Source organism: Geotrypetes seraphini, chromosome 6 (genome assembly GCF_902459505.1).
Source record: "Geotrypetes seraphini chromosome 6, aGeoSer1.1, whole genome shotgun sequence".
NCBI classification, from domain to species: Eukaryota; Metazoa; Chordata; class Amphibia; order Gymnophiona; family Dermophiidae; genus Geotrypetes; species Geotrypetes seraphini.
The window spans coordinates 176,938,546-176,962,003 of record NC_047089.1 but is presented as its reverse complement, the minus strand read 5'-3'; the positions used below and the strand labels follow the sequence as shown (position 1 = coordinate 176,962,003).

At 40.5% G+C, this 23,458-nt stretch overlaps 1 protein-coding gene across 4 annotated transcripts in view; it reads right to left on the bottom strand.

Moving 5' to 3' along the window:
• NLGN4X (neuroligin 4 X-linked) overlaps positions 1 to 23,458 on the bottom strand; it is a 423,295-nt gene that overhangs the window by 201,162 nt on the left and 198,675 nt on the right. The window lies entirely within an intron of this gene.

Below are 23,458 nucleotides of genomic sequence, written 5' to 3'. Positions count from 1 at the left end.
CAAGCTACACCTCTGCTTATACCTACATTGTGTGAAACCTCAGAGATGCCAAGTTATCCAGTTTTGGACTGGAGATTATTTGGTCAGTCCTGGTTTTGAATTTATATCCCAAAGCAGCTTAGAATGAGGAATGTCTAATCCCATCCATGGAAATTGGTGCTGCAAATCCCATAATGCACCAGGATAGGACAGTCAGAAATCCAAAACTGTCCTCAAATCTTCTGACTGAAACTGGGTGTCCTGGCATTTTCATTTGATAGCTATCACACTCTTTGAGCCCTTTCTTTCACTCATCATTTCACTGATCTTAATCCCTGCTTTCATGAGAAGCAGCCCTAAGAGAAGAAAAGTGTTGCCACTAGTCTGAAGAAATCTGAGCATTACCTTCCTCATCCCTTATTCCTGTACCCAGAGACGTAATTAGGAGGGGCGGAGGGGGAGTGGTCATGGTTACAGTCACTCTCCTAAATAGACTTTCAAAGAAAATGATGCATATGCACAATAGGCATCAATATAGGGTGGTTTCTGCATCCTCCCATATGGTCCACTATCTCTTTCCCTTCCCTTCCCCTGTCACCCTACTCTCTCCCCCCACATCACAGTTCTTCAATCTTTCAGGCCGCCAACAGTGTCAGTATCAGCAATGAAGGCATGCTGCATTCTACCAGCCCTTGGAGCTTTCTCTCTACTAAAACTTGCTTTTCCCATATAGGTGGGATGCTGCAGAGAAAGCTTCCTGGGCCAGCTGAAGGCAGTGTACCTTCATTACTGACACAACGCTGCTGGTGACCTGAAAGATTGAAAAACTGTGGCATAGGGAGGGAGGGCGTAGGGAGCTAGGAAGGGAGAGAGATGGTGGACCCTGTGGGGAGTGGAGGGAGAGAGAAGTGCTGCATGGCAGGTGACAAGAACATTAAAAGAAATGCTACCAGACCACTTGGAAAGGGCGAGGAAAAATATGTAAAAGAAAATTTGGATAAGGAGACAGGAAATAGAGGGGGAGAGAAGCTGGGGAGAGAATGAGGGAAATGCTGGGATGGAGGGGTTGAGCAGAGGAAAAGGAGAAAGATGGGGAAAGATTAGGAAAGATGCTCGAGCCAGGGAGAAAGAAAGTTGTGGCACCATGGGATGGGTTAGGGGAGAGAGAGGGTGAGATGCTGACTCGGGGTAGGAATGTAGGAGAATGGGAAGTGAGGAGGAGAGGAGCAGCTGGTCAGGGGAGGAACATGGACACAGGGAGAAGGATGGTGACACAGAAGGCAAATGTTAAACTTGAGGGAAACAGAAGGCAAATGTTGAACTTGAGGGAAATAGGGACAGGAACACTGAGGGGAGGCACCTGGGCCAATCTGTCCTTAGGATGGTGTGGGTTGGGCCAGAGAGGGGTGGGCCCACCTCATTTGTATGGAGGCAGGCATGCTGGCCGGATGCTGGGAAGACCCAGCTGGCCGGCCACCTTTCAAGGTAAACCCGAGGGGGGAGGGGGGTTGGGGGTTTCTGTTGGGGGGGGTCTGTGGGGGCTCATTGTGGGGGTCTGGCAGGAGGGGTTGGGCACCCTTCTGCCAGCGATCAACGAAGGGGAGTCAGCAGGAGGGGTCGCCTGCCAACGATCATTAGGGCGGGTGGGGGTGCCTACCAGCAGGAGACGTTGAGCACCCTCCTGCTAGTGATCATCGGGGGTGGGGGGAGTCCGACAGGAGGGCTTGAGCACCCTCCTGCTGGCGATCATTGAGGGGGGGGGGGAGTCCGGCAGAAGAGATTTGGCTCTCTCCTGCCGTGATCACTGAAAATATTAAAATTTCCTCATATTGACTCTAATCTATCTATATATTATTGCAGAGGCACCAAAGTGAAAGAAAAAACATTTGTACTCCTTTATTACCATCTGAAAAACAATATTATTTGGCCTTCAATCTCTCTCTGGAGGATATCTCTTACTTTTTGGGATGACCCACCCTTGGAATTTCTGTAGTATATATGCTCCTATCTGTGTGAAGGGAGATTTGTCACTTCTGTTGGCTGGGTTGGTAATAGAAAGCTGAGAAATTACTGTACCTTGAAAAGCTTTAAAGCAAAAGATTCTTCTCTTTCAAAGAGAGCAGGGAATAAAATTGTCTTAATACTACACTGCTCCCTCCCTAACAATCTTCATGGAAAGGCCAAAATCATTTAATTAAAGTTCCTTAGCCTCACATTTATGAACAAGATGAAACATCCTTGATAAATTCTCTTTTTCTTTTGTTCTCGCAGGTAGCAGAACAGTACAGAAACTCATCTCTGTTGGAGATTATTTTACAGTCACAGTTTAGTAAATCTTAGCTACCAGAGGAAGAAACCTTACAGTTTGGTTCCACAAAGGCTCAGGAGACCTTTTAAATACACAGTAAACCTTTACATCTTGAACGATTCTCATGTACTGGATTCCAGTCACTTTCAAACTCCCAGCAACCATTCTGTCAAACAAGTAGCAAAGCTGATCTTTTCACGTCTTTCCTGCGTAGATCTATCACTGCTGTTTAATCATCTTCCTTAGTCCACCTGAACTGGGATTCAGTCAGCAATCCTTACAAGTAGGTTTTTAACTTTTCCATATCCTGGCCTGTGAGGCAGTCTGTCGACCCCATTACAATGTGGCTGAAGTTACAAGCATAACCAAAATACTTTGGATCGTATGTAATAAGATGTTCCAAATTTAGAGCTCTTTTTCACACATTTGCTCACATTTCACTGTATTAGCTTTGCCCCCATATTTAAAATATTCAACCTGTTGGGAAATGGCAGTGAATGACTCCTAACAATATATTGGAGCATAATGCTAGGGAATATTTGGACATGATTTGAGACTTTGGGGAAAAGATAAATGGGATCAGAATGTGTGTGTGTGTGTGTGGGGGGGTGGGATCCTGTGGTCTTTGAGCTAAAGGTATAGGCAAATTAGTGTCATTGCATATATTTTTACCTACTCAAAATCTAAATTTAGTAATAAGAGGTTTCTGTACATTGTCCCCTTATTTGTACCAATGTAATTCCTCTTCACTTTGCTTTTTTAAAAAAAAATATTTATCAATTTTCAATTGCAATCAAGTTAACACTTGTACAGAAAGATAAAGTTAAGCAACAAATAAAGTACAATATAAATTATATCCTATTAATCCAATAGTCTGAGATAACAATATAGCTTACTTTAACTCGAGTCCTCTATAATAGAACCAAAATGTAGAAATCAGCGAGATGATAACAAAGAATTAGAAATGAAGATATAATAAAGGTTGTTGGCTGAGACAGGGAATCAAAATCTATGAGTGTTTCAAATACCCACTCCTTTTTTCAGGGGAGCGGCTGACAGGAAGGTTGTCAGTTGACTAGATCAAAGAAAACATATTTTTGCGATTGATACACTATCACTCATTTACATGGGTGATGAAGAAAATAGGTCGCCCCAAGAGCAATAACTCCCAGCTTTAACAACAAAAATTCACGTCGACGTTTTTGTGTATCTTGTGACAGATCTGGATACATTTGTATTTTATACCCTAAAAAGTCTTTCTGTTTATTCTTGAAGAAAAGTCTTAATAGCCAATTCTTGTCTGGTGTTAAAGCAATTGTAAGAAGAAGTGTTGCCGGCTTTGCAAGTTCGCAATCTGAAAGTTCCAAAATTGTAGAAATATTAAGTATTCGTTGACCATCTTCTTCCTTTAACTTTTCTTCCCTTTTTATTGTAAATAATACACTTGGGTAATTGGCGGTAGCAATTCCTCAGAAATTTCCAATATCTCCTTCATGTGGTATTTCAACATATCTCTAGGATCTCTAGGAGTTACTGCCGCTACTCTAGGGAAATTAATTAGTCTTAGATTATTATTACGAGCGAAATTTTCTAAAGACTCCAATTTTCTCCGTAAATTAATGTTATCTCTCACAAGTGTTTCTGTAATTTGTTTAGAAATTTTCACTTCTCTAAGGAAGAATTCAAAATTGAGTGGAGGAGGAACCAAGATGGCGAATTGAAGGCTTGGCTGAGCGCTTCGGTTCAGAAGCTCTCCAATATTTTTTATTACAATATTAAAATTACCTCTACATGCCGAAGCGGAGAGAGCGTAGTGCCGCTGGAGCCTCATGGCGCCCGGACCGCTTTCGGCAGTATGGATCGGCTTCTGCGTCAAATGCATGACATCGCTGGAGCGTCGGGTCACCTGCTGGAGATGCACCAGAGCGAAGACCATCCTGAGTCCCAACGCTGGAGTGACTCCCCCTCCTCCCCAGGGTACAAATTCCCCGCGGGTTGAGGAACCATCGGGAGTGGATGTGGGACTCTTCCCCGAGGCTGGTGGCAACATGCAGGGGACCTTGGAGTGGGACTCTCCGCATTTGCAGAGTGTCCCTTTGGAACATGGAGACTTACCAGCGCCACATTTGATTTGTGAGCAGGAGACCAGCAGCCACGAAGGAACCTCAGTTGGTGAGGATATTGTTTCTTCTAAAAAATTATTCTCTACATTAAAAAAACCCCAAGAGGTAACTCTTGAGGCCATTTGGGATCTAGTGGCGAATTTGGCTAAATCTGTTAATCCTCAGCTCTCTCAGTTAGAGCATAAAGTTAATACTCAAGAAAAGGAAATTAAGAATATTAAAGTTGATTTACAAGATTTAAAAAATTCAACTTTGTTTACTTTTTAATACTGTATGTAATTATGAAATGTAGTGCTCCAATCATCTCTTTCAGAAATAAATGGATAGAGGGAGTGAACTATATGTGGTGTATCTAGATTTTAGCAAAGCCTTAGACAGTGTTTCACACAGGCGTCTAATAAATAAACTGAGTGCCCTCGGGATAGGCTCCAAAGTGATGGGCTGGGTCAGGAACTGGTTAAGTGGAAGATGGCAGGGGTAGTGGTCAATGGAGATTGCTCTGAGGAAAGGGATATTACTAGTGGTGTGCCTCAAGGTTCTGTTCTTGGGCCTGTTCTTTTTAACATTTTTATATCTGCTGAAGGGCTGTCAGATAAGATTTGCCTCTTTGCAGATGATACCAAAATCTGCAATAGTGTAGACATCCTGGATGGTGTGAGTAACATGAAGAAAGACCTAGTGAAGCTTGAAGAATGGTCTGAAATTTGGCAGCTAAAATTTAATGCTAAGAAATGCAAGGTCATGCATTTGGGCTGCAAAAACCTGAAGGAACGGTACAGTTTAAGGGGTGAAGAACTTATGTGCATGACAGAAGAGCGGGACATGGGTGAGATTGTATGTGATGATCTTAAGGTAGCCATACGGGTTGAAAAGGTGATGGCAAAAGCTAGAAGGATGCTAGGGTGCATAAGGAGAGGTATGGCCAGTAGGTAAAGGAGGTATTGATGCCTCTGTATAAAACTCTGGTGAGACCACATTTAGAATATTGTGTACAATTCTGGAGACCGCACCTTCAAAAAGATATAAAAAGGATGGAGTCAGTCCAGAGGAAGGCTACTAAAATAGTACATGGTTTTCATCATAAGGCATATGAGGACAGACTGAAAGATCTCAATATGTACATTATACTTTGGAAGAAAGGCGGGATATGATAGAGACATTTAAATACCTATGTGGCATAAATGCACATGAGTCAAGTCTCATTTGAAAGGAAGCTCTGGAATGAGAAGGCATAGGATGATGTTAAGAGGTGATGGGCTCAGAAGTAATCTAAGGAAATACTTTTTTACAGAAACAGTGGTAGATGCATAGAACAGTCTCCCAGAAGAGGTGGTGGAGACAGAAACTGTGTTTGAATTCAAGAAACAATGGGATAGGCATGTGGGATTTCTTAGAGAGAGGAAGAGATAATGGTTACTGCAGATGGGCAGACTGGATGGGTCATTTGGCCTTTATTTGACATTATGTTTCTATGAAACTGTTGCTGTCTGTGGGTCAGTCAACTTTGATGATGAAAGGTTACGGTTTGCTGGAATGTATCACCGCTTTGAGCAGTTTGGGTTTTGGGCTCTGCGGGCCTGTGGGGTGTAGTACGTCACCGTCTAGCTGGGGATGAAAGGTGATACGACACTGTTTATATACTGTATATATTAAGAGATGTAATTGTGATGTATTGACATGCTATGTTGGAATGTTTAAAGGTTAATAAAAGCTATGGCAATGTTCTTGCCACCATGAAGTGTAAGGGATGTTATTGGATATGTTAGGAAGTGAGTGGGAGAGGAAATGAAGGTATGCGAGTGCAATGTGTACTGTACACATGTTGGTTTGAGTATCCATGTAAGTTGCAAAATACTGCTTTATACATGTGTCAGCAATTCAGCTTAGTTTCTTCTGCTGATTTTTTTTCCCATATGCAGATTTGTAAATTGTCTGTTTCTTTTGAACATTCTGGCAAATATATGTGTACTTCTGCATGTAATTTAGAAAAGACTCCATATTGTCAAATCATTTTCTAAACCACCACTAAAAATGATCATATCTCAACCGGGGCATCTCAAGTTCAGTCTCTACATTCTATGTAGAATGGGCTTATATATGAAAGTGTATACATAGCAGGTGCAGTTAAAGAACAATGACATATAATAGGTTCTTAGCTGACTATAATGTAGAGCTCTCATTTTTCATATTCTTTGATTTATTGCTTCTGATACTGTGCATTTTTCTTATGTTCTGTAAAGAAAAAAGAACCCTAGGAGTTGAATGTCAAGCAACTTTTGTCTTTCTGTCTTCTTTGAACACGATATATAACACTGTTGAATGATATGTCAGCATTACAGTATGCAACCTTTTACTCAAGATTCTATTCCTGAGAGCTTGGCTGTCATTTTCTTACAAATCCTGAACAGTCTAGTTCAATGAGCACATCAGCACTGAACCCAGGAGAAATATTGTGCTCCATCGGCCCTTCCATGTCCTCCTGGCTTTCCTGGAAGCCACAAAGACTTCCTATTATTGTGGATATCTGTGCAGTTTGAGCATAATCCTTTGTGAGTGTTTAGCTTCAGGCAAACCAAATATTACAAGTCACAAAGGGCTTGAAGAATGGAAAACGAGTAAATAGAGAGAGAGACTTCAAAGGCTTAGTTTTTGTCTTCTCCACAAGGAGATTATTTACCTTTCATAAATGTGGTGTTATCACCACCTTCATTTCTATATTGTCTGCTCCATTTCTATATTGTCTGCTCCATTTCTGGCCTCTATACTTTGTAATGTTATGAAAGAGATATGGCAGTAATGAATACTCTAAGGACATACTATTTCAATCCTCTAGATAAAAGTCATCAGTTGTGATTAGAGGGTGTAGTTGGAAAGATGGAAAGTTAGAACTTTTTTTTAGCTGCTAACACTCTCATCTAATGGTATTTGCAAAAGAATTGATTTGTTTTCAACACCTAGTCTGAAAATCTTTGTCATTTTAGGATATCCTCAATAGGCTTAAGGTACCATTAGAGTTAGAGTTTTAATATGTCCTCTTTCTTTCATTCTCTTCCCTGTGGTGTAGCCCAGGGCTCTATCCCTGGCACTATCATTTTTAATATTTACCTTGTACCACTCACATTGCTCATCCAATCCCTCGACTTAAATTTCTTCATCTATGCTGATGATATCCTGCTGTTCTCTGTTGTTGACCCTCTTTATCCCACTTATATTCCTAGGGTTACCAAATTTGTTTATGCAAAAAAGAGGAGATGTGGTCCCTCCCTGTTCTGCCTTCAGCCCTGCCCATTTCCACCTCCAGCCCTGCCCTGTTCCTCCTCAGTCCTGCCTCCACCCAAATCTCCTCTATTCTTCCATGAGTCTAGGCCACATATGAAAGACTGAGCATGTGCAGATGCAATGTGATGATGTAACAATCATGCACACATTCATGTGACATCATTGTGTTGCATCTGTGCTTGCTCAGTGGCTCTCTGGACACGGCACCGAGCTCGGGTCCTTCCAAAACCTGGACAAACTGCCAGGCTTTGGAAATCTGTCCAGGAACCCAGACAGTCCTCTAAAAAGAAGGCATGTCCAGGTTTTCCCAGACATCTGGTAATCCTATGTATTCCTCATCTCTCTGCCAAATTGGATACAATAGCAGATTGGCTTTCTAATAACCATTTCGAGATGAACCCATCCAAAACTACTGCTGTGCTTTTTATACCAATGGCTCAATCACTGTTCCCAGTGTGCCTATCAACTGCAGGACTTTGCCCCACCTTCCCTCAGCAATACTGTTTATCTTCTAGCATCCATAGTTTTTTGGCCTATATTTCCAACCTTACAAAAAAACCGTTATTCACTTTATAACAACTTTGTTCTGTTCATCTCCTTCCAGATATCACAGCATTGTCCTTTCTAGATTGGACTACTGTAATTTATTTTCACTCTTGAAATATTCTCAGATTTATCAATTGCAATTAGTTCAAAATACTTCTATAAATATTATCTTGGGTAAGAAGAAATTTGACTGAATTACTCCTCTACGCTGTAGTAAGGCTATTCAACCAAGTCAAGGCTAGCAAACCAAGTTTTCGTGACAGACATTCCACTGTTTCCTAGTAATGTACTTATTCACTACGGCCTCATTAAGTAGTGCCTAGGATAGATTTTCTGCATGGAACCAACATTTTTTAATTGGCTTAAATGGCATGTTAATTGAAAACACCATTAAAAGCTAATTAAAAAAAACTTTAAAAAATTAAAGTTCCATGCAGAAATTGGTGCAGAAATCAGTGCAGTGCCTACCGACACCTAAATCAAGGCGTCTACTGGCAGCTATCTGCACCTATGTGAAAAGTGGGTGTGGAATATCTTAGGCATTGGTAGATGTCTGGGTTAATTTGCCAGTAAATTAGGCAAAGAAAACCTTAGCCTAATATACTTGCGCCTAACATTAAGGCACTTACTGACTCCTACATTGAGTTGGGTACCACTAGGTGCCGTTTATAGAATCAGAGTCTATAACTTCAACTGTACTCTAAGGTTATGTTTATTAAAAACATGATATGCTGCCTTTCAAAATATAATCAAAACAGGTTACTATTTTAAAAACCAAGAAATGAACTGAAAATCTAACAGGAGAGGGGAAAACCCCCCTCATACATACAAAGTATCTGTCCCATCAGGTCCTAGCAAATAAACTGAAAACTATCTTAAAAACATAAAATTAACCCCCTATATAAAACATGGTGATTTAGCACAATTGTCTTGCGCTGAGTTGTCTTCGCGCAATTGTCTGCACGCATTTCACTTGCCGCCATAAAACATTTAAAAAAAGCTTGCTATACTTAGCTTAGCAAAATCCTCTCTCATTATTCTATCCTATCATATGGTAAAGTTTGAGTCAATCCACAGCTTTTACTTTACAGTAGTTTATCTAGGGTTACTATATTTATGAAGAAAAAAAAAAAGAGCACATGACCCAACCCATACGCCACCCACAGCCCCAAGAGGCTCTTTGCAGAGCCTTTTGTAAAATATTATGGGAATTCTGCACTTCCTGACTTGGACATTTGAATTCTCCTCTCCGCATTCTATCTCAGGTCTGCCTCATAGAGTACAGAGGAGTATCATTCACCAAAAGAAGGCGGAGATTGCTAAGGCTACAGCTATCGATCTTGGTACTTCAATTTCCTCATGTTGTCAAGGTCATTCACAAAGCTGACTTTCTAGTCTATGTGCACATGGGAGGGTCATTTTATAAAAGGTGACTAACAAGGCAACATTTGTGCCCATGTACCTTTTCAATATAGCTAACTTGAAAGCTCCCATTCAAAGCTTCACCAGCTATAAAGCAGGGGTAATTGTGTGCATGTATGTGACAGTAGAAATACAGGTGCATCTGGTAAAATACATGAATAGGCACCAGTCTAGCCTCTGTATTCTCTGCCCTGAATACATATATCATATGGACATGGTGCTGAGCCATAAAATGTGCTCAGCACCCCAATATTATGCAGGCTTGTTCATTTGTGTCCACGGAGGGAGAATTTTTATTGCATTTGGCACCCCCCAATCATTTTGAAATGTGGGCATCTATGTGAACCACTGCTAAACATTAGAAACAATTACAAAATTAATCTAATTCATCCTAAACCAAACCACTTCTGTTTCAATAATGGCATCTATCTACAAAACATGGGTAATCCATGGTTTAGTAAAAGGGGGTCAAAATAATGGATCCTATAGGAAAAATAGGGCTAGATTCCTACATAGAACATCATTTGACAAAAATCATAGAATAACATTTAGAATGTTGCAAACATATATATATATATATTTTTGTAATATTGCTTATAGAAGTAACATTCTTAAACAAAATAATTGCACAGAACAGTACTAGAAAATAAATAAATGTATGGTATTGCATAACCATGGTAAGCAATTAATCTGCTCATCATTAGACGTACAGTAATGGTGTTAAACAAAAAAAGAAATTGCACACAGCAGTACTGAAAAATAAATATGAAGCCATGCTTTCTCAAAGGGGCCTTTAGCGTGCTCACCTATAGAACAAAACGGTTCAGGATGCTACAGCGCAGACTGCAAAATAGACATATATATATATAAAGAGATGGTACACTACCATTATGAAAACATTGCTTGACAAAAGCCGGCTTTGCACAAATACAGGTGTACAGTGCTGTACTGTATCACTCAAGGTATATCACTCAGCCTGATCAACCTCTAGCGAATGAGTCGAAGCTGACAGGTCGACTTCTGACACATCTACCTTTGAAGAGGGGCAGGCATGCAGCTGAAGTATAACAGTTTCTGTAGAAGATGGAGATGTCGGTGCTGGTAGGTTGACTTCAGCCTGATCAACTTCTGGTGTGTGAGACTCACGACTTGACTGAAAAAAATGTCTGCTTGGCTTTGCTTCTCAAGTCCTTAAGTGTCTCAGTGTAAGGGACAAACATGGAGCTTGTCGGATGCTTGAATTTTAGACTGCATTCCAGCAGAGGATCACATTCCTCCATGTCACTGAACAATTTTTCTAACGTTGATACTCATCCTGGCATGCAGTTCAGGTTATTTCATTTGTGTGAGGATTTTGGTTTTTTTTTTACAAGCGTTATTTTGCCACTGTAGCTGGAAAGAGTGTTATTTTATTTTACAAAGTGCCAATTTGCTGAATTGTAATGCTGTTTTGACATTGTTTCAGATCACTGATTGAACTATGTCAACAAAAAAATATTGTAACCCCCTAAGGGGTTAAAATTAATAAATATTACCTGCGGGGGTTAGGGGGGAGGGTTGTGTACAGCTGAGACTTGTGGTGTTTGTGCCAGTGGTCAGATTGGTGGAGCAGTGCCAGCTTGGCTGTTTATTGTGGCCATCTGCAGGATGCAGAAGTGTCGAGGTGGTCAGTCTGGGTCTGTTGTTCTTCGTGGCCACTGGAAGAGAGGTGTTGGGCCAGAGAGGGTGAGGAGCTGGTGGTGAAGGGCCCAGGCCTGTTCCAAGGCTGGGCAAGGCAGTGGGCATAGTCTTCCATTTGTACATTGATGTCATCAATAATGTCACTCGTGCATGCGAAATGATGCAGCAGAGCTGGAACAGGGCCAAAGAGGCCTAGTGGCACTGAGAAGCGCTGAAGACTGAAGAAAAGGCCTGGCTGGCCCGAAGAAGTCTGGAGGACCCGAAGAAGGCCCAGAGGGATGTGCTTAGAAGTGTCAAAGGTGTGTATTGAGGTATGGGGGGTGGTGAGATTTGAGAGGTATCGGGGGAGTTGAGGTTCGGGGGTGTTTGGCAGGAGGGAGTGGGCATCCTCCTGCCATAGTACTTCAGTGGGTGTCGGGGATCGCGGGCTGACTGCAGGAAGGAGTGGACATCCCTCCTGCCATGGTGCTTTGGGGAGGTGTTGGGGATTGTGGGCCAGTGGCAGGAGGGAGTAGGCATCCTTCCTGCCATGGTGCTTTGGAGGGGTGTGCGAGGGAATTGTGGGACAATGGTAGGAGAGAGTGGGCATCCCAATTTCAGGGGTATTTCCCCCCAATCAGCTGAGCGAGAAGGACTCCCAAAGTCACGGTTTCAAGGAGGTCTGCAGTGTAGGCGGTCTGCCATTTGAGAGGTTATTTCTAAAAATGTGCATCCCAATTGCACACCTACCACCGCCTACAATCAGGACGCCCATTTATAGAATCATCCCCGAAGTATCAAGTGTGTTGAATGTAGGGGTGAATATGTGAGATAATTTGTAAGTTTCATGACTCCACATCATTCCCTTCTTAGTTGGGCTGAGAGCTTTTCATCACCCCCTCGTGGGCCATAAGAGACTTTCATTTGAAATCACCCTTGGCATTGGAACACAGTAGCAGGGTGGTGCGATCTTTAAATGCCTTGAATCCTGAGGCTTTTGCTGCCATTTTCATTATACTGTATATGTGCATTTTCCAGTCTGCTTGTAAAACAAGCCAGTCTCATCCACTTTGAATATCTGCTCTAGCACATATCCCTTTTATTCAATTACACTTAGCAGGTACATTATAAATTTCTCAGTAGCTTCGCTGTCAGCTGAACCTGCCTCCCCAGAAAGGCTTTCATTTTTAGTGCATTTCACTTTTTAAAACACGCTAGTCAACCTGTACTCGCTGAAAAGTGTTTCACATTTTCCTGCTTTCATCCTGATAACAATGATGTCCATGTGCTTTTTTTTTTTTTTTTTAATTCATTCATCATTTGCATTATCCACAAATGTTTCCATCTTTTCCACTGACTAATCACAAACTACAGATGTTGTTTTGGAACTTTCCAGTGCACCTTTGCAAGCAGACCAACGGATATCTTCCTCTTTTTGCCGGATGGATTAGATTGTGAATTCATTCACATTGAACTCACAACTGACAGCAGAAATAGACTTGCCAAAATGCTCATATTTTGTTACTCAGACACATAACATGATTCTTTCTCTTTGGAGCTGTACATGCAGACGCTTATAACTCAATCACTTACGCTACTAATTCACTCTTTTGATGCTTGGTGGCCATTTCTGGAAGCAAAGCCAAAACTGGAAGTGAAAGTGAAAGGTAAAGAAAGCTTTTTTTTTTCTAAGGTTGAAGGTTCATGAATATGCAATCACATGGCATGAATCATGAATAATGATCACAATGCATGCAACTGTATATAAGCAAAATCACGCAAATAACGAGAATGGACTGTATGTATTTGCACATATGCATTTACCTTCACAATTTTAAAACTGCCATATTATGAATGAGCAACAGATTTATGCATAGAGAATACTTCATAGACCCCCCTCCTTTAGAAAGGGCGCTAGCATTTATAATGCCAGCTGCCGCAGTAACAGCGCCAGCGCTCATAGAATTCCTATGAGCGTCAGAGTAGTTACCGCAGCGGCTGGTACTAAAAACACTAGTGCAGCTTTGTTGAGGGGGAGAATGCTTCTTAGATTTATTTTATTTTTTTAAATACCACATTGCTTCCTTTCTAGGCTATTCTGAAATCAGATTCTTCTTAAGATAAAGGTAGCAAAATTAAATTTATAAAAACAAAACCGAGAAAGAAGAACCAAGAATGATAAATTATTTAGCATCCAATAAGACAAAAAGAATCAAGCAACTCAGTGTTATTCATTTGTGCTAACCTCAGCCTTTCTACTTAATTTGACAGTGTGCCACATACAAGAATTCTCTGCTGGTGAGTGTAACTTTAGCTCTGACTGGCACAGTTTACATGAGTTATTCCTCTAAGGTTCTTGTCTTTCTATTGTACAGCTGGAGCTTAGCTTGCTATCTAAGTACTTTCAGCCAAGACCCCCCTAATGTGTGCCTGGAAGTATAATTAGCAAATCCAGACCTTTGTCCTACCTGACAGTTACTAATAAATTGTATGAAAATTCTCATAGCTCATCAAAACTAAAAATACAGAACTATTTCATAGTCTGTCAGGCAAATCAAAGAGGCATAGAGAGGCATTTTCAATATATGACATCCAAATCCAATTTTGGATGTTTTACAAAAAAAAAAAAAAGTTTAAAAATCCAGTGTTATTTTCAAACCAGAAAAAACATCTTATCGGTTTACAAATCACCCTATTTTCAATGTTTTTGTGCTCAGTGCATCTTTCTTTAAGGGCCAATTTCAAACATAAAACATCCAAGGGAAAAACACAAATATAAGCCACTGGGACCTTTTATGTGAAGTTCACTGGCCTTACTGCTCTTCACATAAATGATCCCAGGTACACATCACATTAAAAACTCCTTACATTGTACGGCGAGCCTTCCAGGTACAGCAAAATATCTGACTGTACACCACCACAATAGCCTTTATGCCTGCCAGTGTCAACTTATATATTGGTTCAGTAGTTATTTTGTGGTTTTGGGACATGCACACATTCCACCTTAAGAGTAACAGAGCGAGATAGGGCCGGGATCCTCTTTTTTACAGTCCACTGCACCAACCACTAGGCTACTCCAGGGACCTGCTTGTTCCTCTTAGAGGAATGCTCATTATATCTGCAGCTATCGTAGTTCCTGGTATGTATTCTCACTTTTCACCTCTTAGGGAAGTGGTATGGAATCAGTCACCACTGGTCATTAAAGGGTGATTCATGCCTTTATCCCTCCAGTGGTCTTCTGATCAGTTTCGACACCTATTTTTATTGAAACAGGTCTAGCCAAGAGCATCCTATTTTTTGCCCTTGATATTTTTACAAAGTTGCATTGTCTCAGCAAAACATCCAGATCATAAGCTTGCCCTAGTCCTTCCCAGAACACACCGCCAACATGCCCTCCTCTGCACACCATTGCCTTATCCATGCTTTGAGACTCCAGAGCTCTGCCTGTCTCTTGGGTCCTGCATGTGGAATAGGGAGCATGTCTGAAAATGCTACCCGGAAGGTTCTGCATTTCAGCTTTCTACCTAACAGCCTAAATTTGACTTCCAGAACTTCCCTCCCACATTTTCCTATGTCATCAGTACCTACATGTACCAAAACGGCAGGCTCCTCCCCAGCATTGTCTAAAATCTTATCTAGGTGATGTGTGAAGTCCATCAGCTTTGCACCAGGCAGGCAAGTAACCAAGTGATCCTCATGTCTACCAGCCACCCAGCTATCTGCATGTCTAATTATTGAATCTCCATCTACAATGGCCATCCTAACCCTTTCTTCTTGGGCATAACTCCCTGGAGATACAATCTCAGTGTTCTTTTGAGAATCTCTGGCCATAATTGCACATCATACTAAAGTTGCAAATGATATAGAGACAATATAAAACTCTCTTTTTTTAATTTTCTATTTCTTCATTAATAATTCCCAACCTTCTGTTTACACTTTTGGCCACTGCCACACATTAAGCAGAAGACAACACCTAGATCTTTTTTTCTGATGGTGACTCCTATGGTGTGTAGCAATAATTGGGTCATTCTGCCTGTTTTCCAATGTGGATCATTTTGTACTTCGTGTTGGATTTTGTCTGCCATTTGGATGCTCATTTTCCCAATTTTGCAAGTTCCTCCTAAATTTCTCACAATCTATATGTGTTTTAACAACTTTGGATAATTTTATGACCTCAGGAAATGTGATGACCTCACTTTCCCATTTCCAGATCATTTATAAATATATTAAAAAGCACTGGTCCCAATACAGATCCCTGAGGTACTCCACTATTTACCTTCTTCAAGTAATAAAACTAACCATTTAATCCTAATCTCTGTTTTCTATCCATCAATAAAGGCTTTTTAATTTCTTCAGGAGTCTCTCATGAGGGACTTTGTCAAATACTTTTTGAAAATTCAGAAATACTCTTTCAACTGCCTCATTTTTATCCGGCTAGAATGAGATTTTTACTGCACTGGCTGGATTTAGCACACAGTAACTGTTAGTACATGTCTACACTAATAGCTAGTAGAGAATGACACGGTGACAAAATTTATCACCGTTCCCGTCCCTGTAGATAACCGCGGGAAATAATCCCATGTCATTTTCTAGTGTCTATTTCAACCTCAGTCCTTCTACACCAGCATTCTTCAAAGCAAAGCTTGTGGGTCAGTGGTTGTGGCCATTCATACTCTGATTCTTATGTGAGCCAAGGATAATGAAGCCATTGTGATATCACTGATGTGATTGGCTCTTAGGCACTGGTGGAATGAGGCATTATGACATCACAGTATCTGCTCTGGATACCAGAGACTGCCATTCTGTAGTGTCTATCTCAACTTCAATCCTTCTACACCAGCATTCTTCAAAGCAAAGCTTGAGGGTCAGTGGTTGTGGCCATTCATACTCTGATTCTTATGTGAGCCAAGGATAATGAAGCCATTGTGATATCACTGATGTGATTGGCTCTTAGGCACTGGTGGAATGAGGCATTATGACATCACAGTATCTGCTCTGGATACCAGAGACTGCCATTCTGTAGTGTCTATCTCAACTTCAATCCTTCTACACCAGCATTCTTCAAAGCAAAGCTTGAGGGTCAGTGGTTGTGGCCATTCATACTCTGATTCTTCCCTCTCTCCTTAAAGAATGACATGAAGATGGTTTCCCCCGGGGATGGGAACGGTGATAAATTTTGTCACCGTGTCATTCTCTAATAGCTAGCACATGCTAAAATCAGCACTAACTTCATAGCACAGTTTAGTAAATGATATAGTTACCAGATTTTCCGGAACTAAAATCTGGACCCATGGCCCCGCCCACAGGCCTGCCCAATTCTGCCCTTAGCTCTACCCCCAAGGCCCACTCCCTTCAACCTGTTCACTTGTCATGAGGGCATCTGTGCATGCGCTGATATAACATGATGATGTCACACACATGCATGCACGCACATGATGTTACCGCATTGCATCCACGCACGCACAGATGCCATCTCAACGTTACTCCTAGCTGGATGCTTTTCAAAACCCAGACAAAGTGACGGGTTTTAAAAAGCCATCCAGACGCCCAGACATGTCCTCTAAAAGGCGGACATGTCCATGGAAATCTGGATGTCTGGTAACCCTAGTAAACGGTACAGTGCTGCATACATCTAAGCACTATAGAAATGATTAGTAGTAGTAGTAGTAGTAGACCCCTAAATAGAGTGAATATGTAAAATTGTGCACAAGTTCAGAAAAGAGTACTGACATGATTTCACTTAATTTTACAGTCTGACCATTCCTCCTGGATAAGATCAAAAGTGTTAATTACAGCAATATACAAACATAGAAATATGCCTAATCCAAAATAGTTACTGAAGGATATGCATCAACAATTGGATGGCAAACTGTGTACATGAAAGTCATGTTATCTTCATCTCCATACACCAAACAACTGATCGTGTCCTTATGTTACAGACAGAGTAGCAAACAGATTGATATAGAAACTCCATAAGGCACACATTTCACATACCTCTTCGTGTAGTAGGAACAGCTGACCATCTGACATCCAGGTCTTGATGTCAAGCTAGTGCAAATTTTACTCCACGGATAAAAATAAAACTATGATATAACTAAACCTGTGTATTCATTCATCAGTTCTAAGATAAATGTAAACAATAGAGAGAGAGACACCTTCAGGAAATAAGAGTAAGACCAGAATGTCTTTATTTTAGAAAAGCTCCTGGGCTCGACCATGGGCACATTAACTTAGCCGAGCACGCATGAGTAGATTTAGATAGGGACAGGAGGCTGGGGAGGAAAGGGTTAGATGGGGAAAGGGAGCTGTACATAAGAACATAAGAATAGCCTTACTTGGTAAGACCAATGGTTCATCAAGCCCAGTAGCCCATTCTCATGGTGGCCAATCGAAGTCACTAGTACTTAGCAAAAACCCAAGACTAGCAACATTCCATGCTATCGATCCAGGGCAAGCAGTGGCTTCCCCCATGTCTTTCTCAATGACAGGCTATGGACTTTTCCTCCAGGAAATTGTCCAAACCTGGGGACTGATGTTGATTGATAGATAAGGGAGGAAAAGAGAAGTTGGAAAAGAATGTTGGACTGGAGGTTTTTGGCGGGCTGGTGTTTGTGTGAAAAGTGGTGGGAGGAAAGGTGTTTTGTAGCGGGGTGGGAAAAAAGGTCCCACCCATCCTCTTCTGTTTGTTAGGGTGAAAACGATGGGTTGGTGAGGAATTTGTGAGTCTGTTGCAGCTTTGGTGGAAATGGGGGTAGGTTGGAGATTGAAGGGTCTGGAAATTTGATGGTAAAAGGACATTGTTTGATTGAGTCCATCACCACCTCAAACGATTTGGGTTTTCAAGTTCTGCGGTACCAAGGGCCTATGGGGAGTAGATGACCCTGACAGTCAGTACGACACCATCTGGCTGGGGATCAGAGATATGACATTGTTTATGATACTGATGCTGTATTGACATGCTCTGTTGGTATGTTTAAAGGTTAATAAAGCTGTAGCCATGTTCTTGCCACCATTGAGTTTATTTGGATAATAATGAATATGATAGGAAGAGAGTGGGATGGAAGATTAATGTGTGTAAGTGCCTAAGTTATATTTATTTAATACAACCTTCATTCCAACATTGAACTTATATTAAGTAAGATTCAAATGTTTGGAAATACTGTAATGCTTCTTTTTTTATTGAAATTTTATTGAAATTTTACAAATAAAAAAGTATAAGAATAAAACAAAACAATAAGCTGCAGATACCAAAATATACATAATAATATGCAAAATATAGTATAGTTAATATACAAAGTAAAGTTAATTAGGATTTACATGAATCCTTACATATTCATCAAAAGGAGTCCAAATTTTTGTGAATCTGGCTATGTTATTTTGTTTGAATGTTATTTCCTCATACTTTCTGATGACACAAAGGTGATTCCATCATTCGTAAAAATTAAGCTTAGAATTGTCTTTCCAATTGGAAACAATATGGTGGATAGCTAAGGCAATAATGAAATCAAATATTTTTTTTTTGTTCACAACTTTATTGATTTTATGGTTATACAAACAGCAATGTAATATTTTTTTTAATATAATGGTGATATTGATATATCTGGATTAGAGGAACGCAATATGATTGATTTATATGACATGGGCAACTCATTAATATTCATGTTTAAAATTGAGCAGATTTTTGACCAAATGTCTGACCAGTAAACTTGTAAGTTAGGGCATTCATATTAGAGGTGTATTAGAGTCCCAGGTTGCTATTGGCATGACCAACAGAGCTCTGAAGTCACATGGGTCCAGTAAGCTTTATGCTGTAGTGCTTCTAATAATAATGAAGAGAGCAAGACAGAAGGCACTTACCAGAAGACAGTGTCACTGTCCATAGGCAAATTAATGCATAGGCATAAATATTATATTATAAAAACTTTCCTAGCTAAACAAAACATTGTGTTGTAAATATTCTACTTTTATTTTTTCCCCAGTAAAAAGGAAGAAAGTACCATTTTTTTAATAGTATTAAAATAACTACAGCAGACACAAGTCTATACTAAAGTGATTAGCAAATTAAAATCAATCCTAAAATGACAGAGGCAGGTGACACCTTATAGATGAACCAATTTATTTTGCCATGAGTTTTTGAGGACAAGAGCTGTACTCAAGAGCTCATGTCTCAGCAAATTGGTTTGTCTATAAGGAACCACTTATCTCTGTCATTTTTACTGTTCCAGACTAATGTGGATATCTCTGAAAGTCTTAAATCAATCTTAGATTTCCTTTTTGTTTTATTATAGCATAGATGACACAGTCATATACGAGTATGTTGATGGCAATTTTTTAACACTAAAAATAATATAAAAGTGCACCCAGCATATATGCTCCAAAGATTTAATACTGAAATTTTTTAGTGCTCAGAGTCAAGGGGCTCCTTTTACTAAGCTGCGATAGCATTTTTAGCGCACACAGAATTTTAGTGTGCGCTAAACCCGCACTATGCAGCTAGAACTAACGCCAGTTCAATGCTATCACAGCTTAGTAAAAGGAGCCCAAAGTGATGAGACCGCTGAAAAGCTGCAAAGCTTCTTAGAAAAGCGTTCTTAGAAAAGCGTTATCAGTTTTTTAGTCATTGCACTTTCAGAATTTATTTATTTATTTTTACATTTTCTATACCGTTTTTTTCCAAAACGGTTTACAAGGAGTTAAATACATAAAATATTAAGTCAATACAAATAAGAACAGAAGCAGGCAGGTTCAATCTTACATAAAGTCAATTCCTCAAAGAAATGCATCTACAAATAGTTGAGTCTTTAACATTTTCCTAAATGCAAAATAGTGTCATATTTCAAAATATATATATTATATCAAAAAGAAAAATTGTGAATTTCACACAGAGACTATGAGCTAAGGGCTGGTTTAAAACCTTTGATTCCGGGTTCTCTGAGACAGCCGTTGGTGAAACGCATTAGAGCCCGCCACACGGGAACAAGACACAAAGTAAAAGAGAGAAAAAAGAAAAAAAGTTAAGTGTTCACAATTTTTCTTTTTGACATAATACTGTATATATATTTTGAAACACGACACAATTTTGCATATATCAAAGTATTTAACTACTGAAAGTGCAATGACTAAAAAACTTTTCTAAGAAGCTTTACAGCTTTTCAGTGGTCTCGTTGTCACTTTGACTCTGAGCACTAAAAAACTTCAGTATTAAATCTTTGGAGCAAATATGCTGGGTGCACTTTTGTATTTTTTGATTAACCTCTTTTACATTCAGCCACTTGGGTATTTTTGTTCCCAATTTTTTTAACACTGGCATACTGAAGCCTACCGTGAGTTCCTCCACCATTTTCCAATCAACATAGATTTCAATGAAATTATTCATGTTGCAGAATAACTACAAACTGAGTAAGGCTTAAGAAATTGACACAATTGTTTTGATCATTAAAATTTTGCAGGCTCCCACTGAAATTTGTGGGTTCAGTTAAACTGAAGATTTTCAAAGGCTCAAACCAATAATGAATATGCATGAGATGTGGAGGGGACTTTTCGATAGTGTGTCTAAGTCTGACTTTGGATGTTTCCCACAAGACATCCAAAAGTCGGGGCGGAGAAACATTCATTTTTGAAACTGCTAGATGTCCAAATTATTTTTAATGACCTGTTTGGACATCTTGGTCCTTAGGACTTCTAACTTTTTGGGCCATTTTCGACCACAAACAAGTCCAAGTTCAAAATGTCCAAATCCAGAACATTTGGTCATGGAAGGGGCCAGCATTATAATGGACTGGCCACACAGACATGCCAACAGAGCAGTGGAACACCTTAGAGGGCACTGCTGTGAATTTTGCATAAAGGATGCTAGATATACATCTCATCATAACTCCCTTATAATTTATGGTGAGCCCTCTAAAACTCCCCCAAAGGTTACTATACCCACCTATCTACCACCCCAATAGCCCTTATAGCTACAGGTGGTGCCTATATGACAGTATAGTATATTTTGGGTGGAATTTTATGGCCTAGTGGTTAGAGTGACTTATGGGTCTGTGTCCTCCTCTCTATGGTTCACTAGGCTACCCACCAGGCTACTTAAGACACCTGTGTAATGCTCTACTAGGCTTTCCCATACTAGGTGTTGCTGTTCTAGAGATAGGTATATACTAGTTCATTTACATTTTTGTGGGGTGGAAGGGGGTCTATGGCCTCTGGTGAGTGTGTGGGGGTCATTACTTAACCTCTCCAATGATCATCTGGTCAGTTTGGGTACCTTTTTGACCCTTATTTGCTTTTAAAAGAGGTTTAACTCTGAACATCTAAATGACACCCTAGGCATCTTGAAAAAGGTTTGATTATTCTTGCAAGACTTCCAAGTGTTATACCCATTCAAAACATACCTCTCACATGCCCCCTTAACAGTTAGACATACTAGAGAGTGAATTCCCTGCAAGACATCTAAAAAATTAGTTTTGAAAATTGACACGTGGATGTTTTAGGTGATTAGGTGATTATTTGAATAAGGTTCAGTGGGATTTTTTTTGATGCTGAATTTTGTAGCTGCTTATATAGAATCTTTTCCCATATACTATCTCATTACCAAATGCCAAGTTATTCATTTTTTCCAAGTGGATATCGCCTTTCTTTCTCACAAATGCTATTCACAATCCAACAAAACGCATTCCATGGTGAAATCTTGCTATCACTTACTGTAGTGGTCCCCAGCTCTTTTCTGGAAACCATCTACCCAGTCTGTAAGGCATATTAATTGCGTTATCTAGGAAACCAGGTTGGTTAGGAATGCCTTTAAGAATGTGTTGGAAAGCACCGATTTACCAGGTAATAAAACATCTATCTGCATTCTAATGGATCATTGCAGTTGAGCTGAAGTTGATTTAAGAATGCATCCAAATTCATTTGATGAAGTTACAAGGAAATTCTTTTAAAACCAATACGAGGAAATATTTTTTCACTCAAAGAAAAGTTAAGCGCTGGAACACGTTGCCAGAGGATATGGCAAAAGTGGTTAATGTAGAGGGGTTTAAAAAAGGTTTGGACAAATTCCTGGAGGAAAAGTCTATGGTCTGTTATTAAGACAGGCAAGGGGGAAGCCACTGCTTGCCATGAGATCGGTAGCATAGAATGTTGCTACTATCTGGAGTTTTTGCCAGGTACTTGTGACCTAGATTGGCCACTGTGGAAACAGAATACTGGGCTAGATGGACCACTGGTCTGACCCAGTATGATTATTTTTAAGTAATTTCCAATATGGCTATTCTTATCTAATTTGTTTTAATTCTTTAATAAAGGTTTTCACTTATATTATGTTGATATGAGGTCTAATTCCATACTCATACCCAGTGGTGTCATAAGGGTGAGTGGTGTCCGGAGCGGTAGCACCCCTCCCTGCCCTCTTCTCCGTTCCCCCTGCTGGGTACGCACCCCATTCCTTTCTCCATACCTTTTTAACTCTCCCGCATGAGCAGCATGCCCACGTTTGACATCACTTCCTAGGTGCGGGTCCCGGAAGTGACATCAGAGAGAGCGCCAATGCTGACATGGACAGCAACCTCATGCCAGGGAAGTAAAAAAGGTATGGAAAAAGGCAAGGGACACATGCAAGGATAGGAATGGGGGGGGGGGGGCGATAGGAGCAAGGGTGCTGTGCCCTTAAGAAGACTGCGCCCGGATGGACCTCACCCCCTCTTACTACACCTAAATGGTTAATTATAAACTAAACTAAACTAAACCTTGGGTTTATATACCGCACCATCTCCACGAATGCGGAGCTCGGCACGGTTTACAGGAAGAAGGATGAGAGAGGAACTACAGTGGAGAGATTAAAGAGTTAGGTGTAAAGGGGAAGGTGAGTGGCCTAAGAGGGGGGAAGTGTTACAGTTTTGAGAATAGCCAGGTTTTTAGGTGTTTGCGGAAGAGTTGGAGGGAGCTTGAGGTGGGGAGGTGAGGTTATTCCAGATCTCAGTGATTCTAAAGGGGAGGGATGACCCAAGTTTGCCTGCATGGGAAATACCTTTTATGGAAGGGAAGGATAGTTTAAAAATTTGGGAGGATCTGGAGGTAGTAGGGGTTGGGGAGTTCCAGGATAGAGGGATAACGGCAGGAAGGATGCCATGTAGGATCTTGTAGGCCAGAC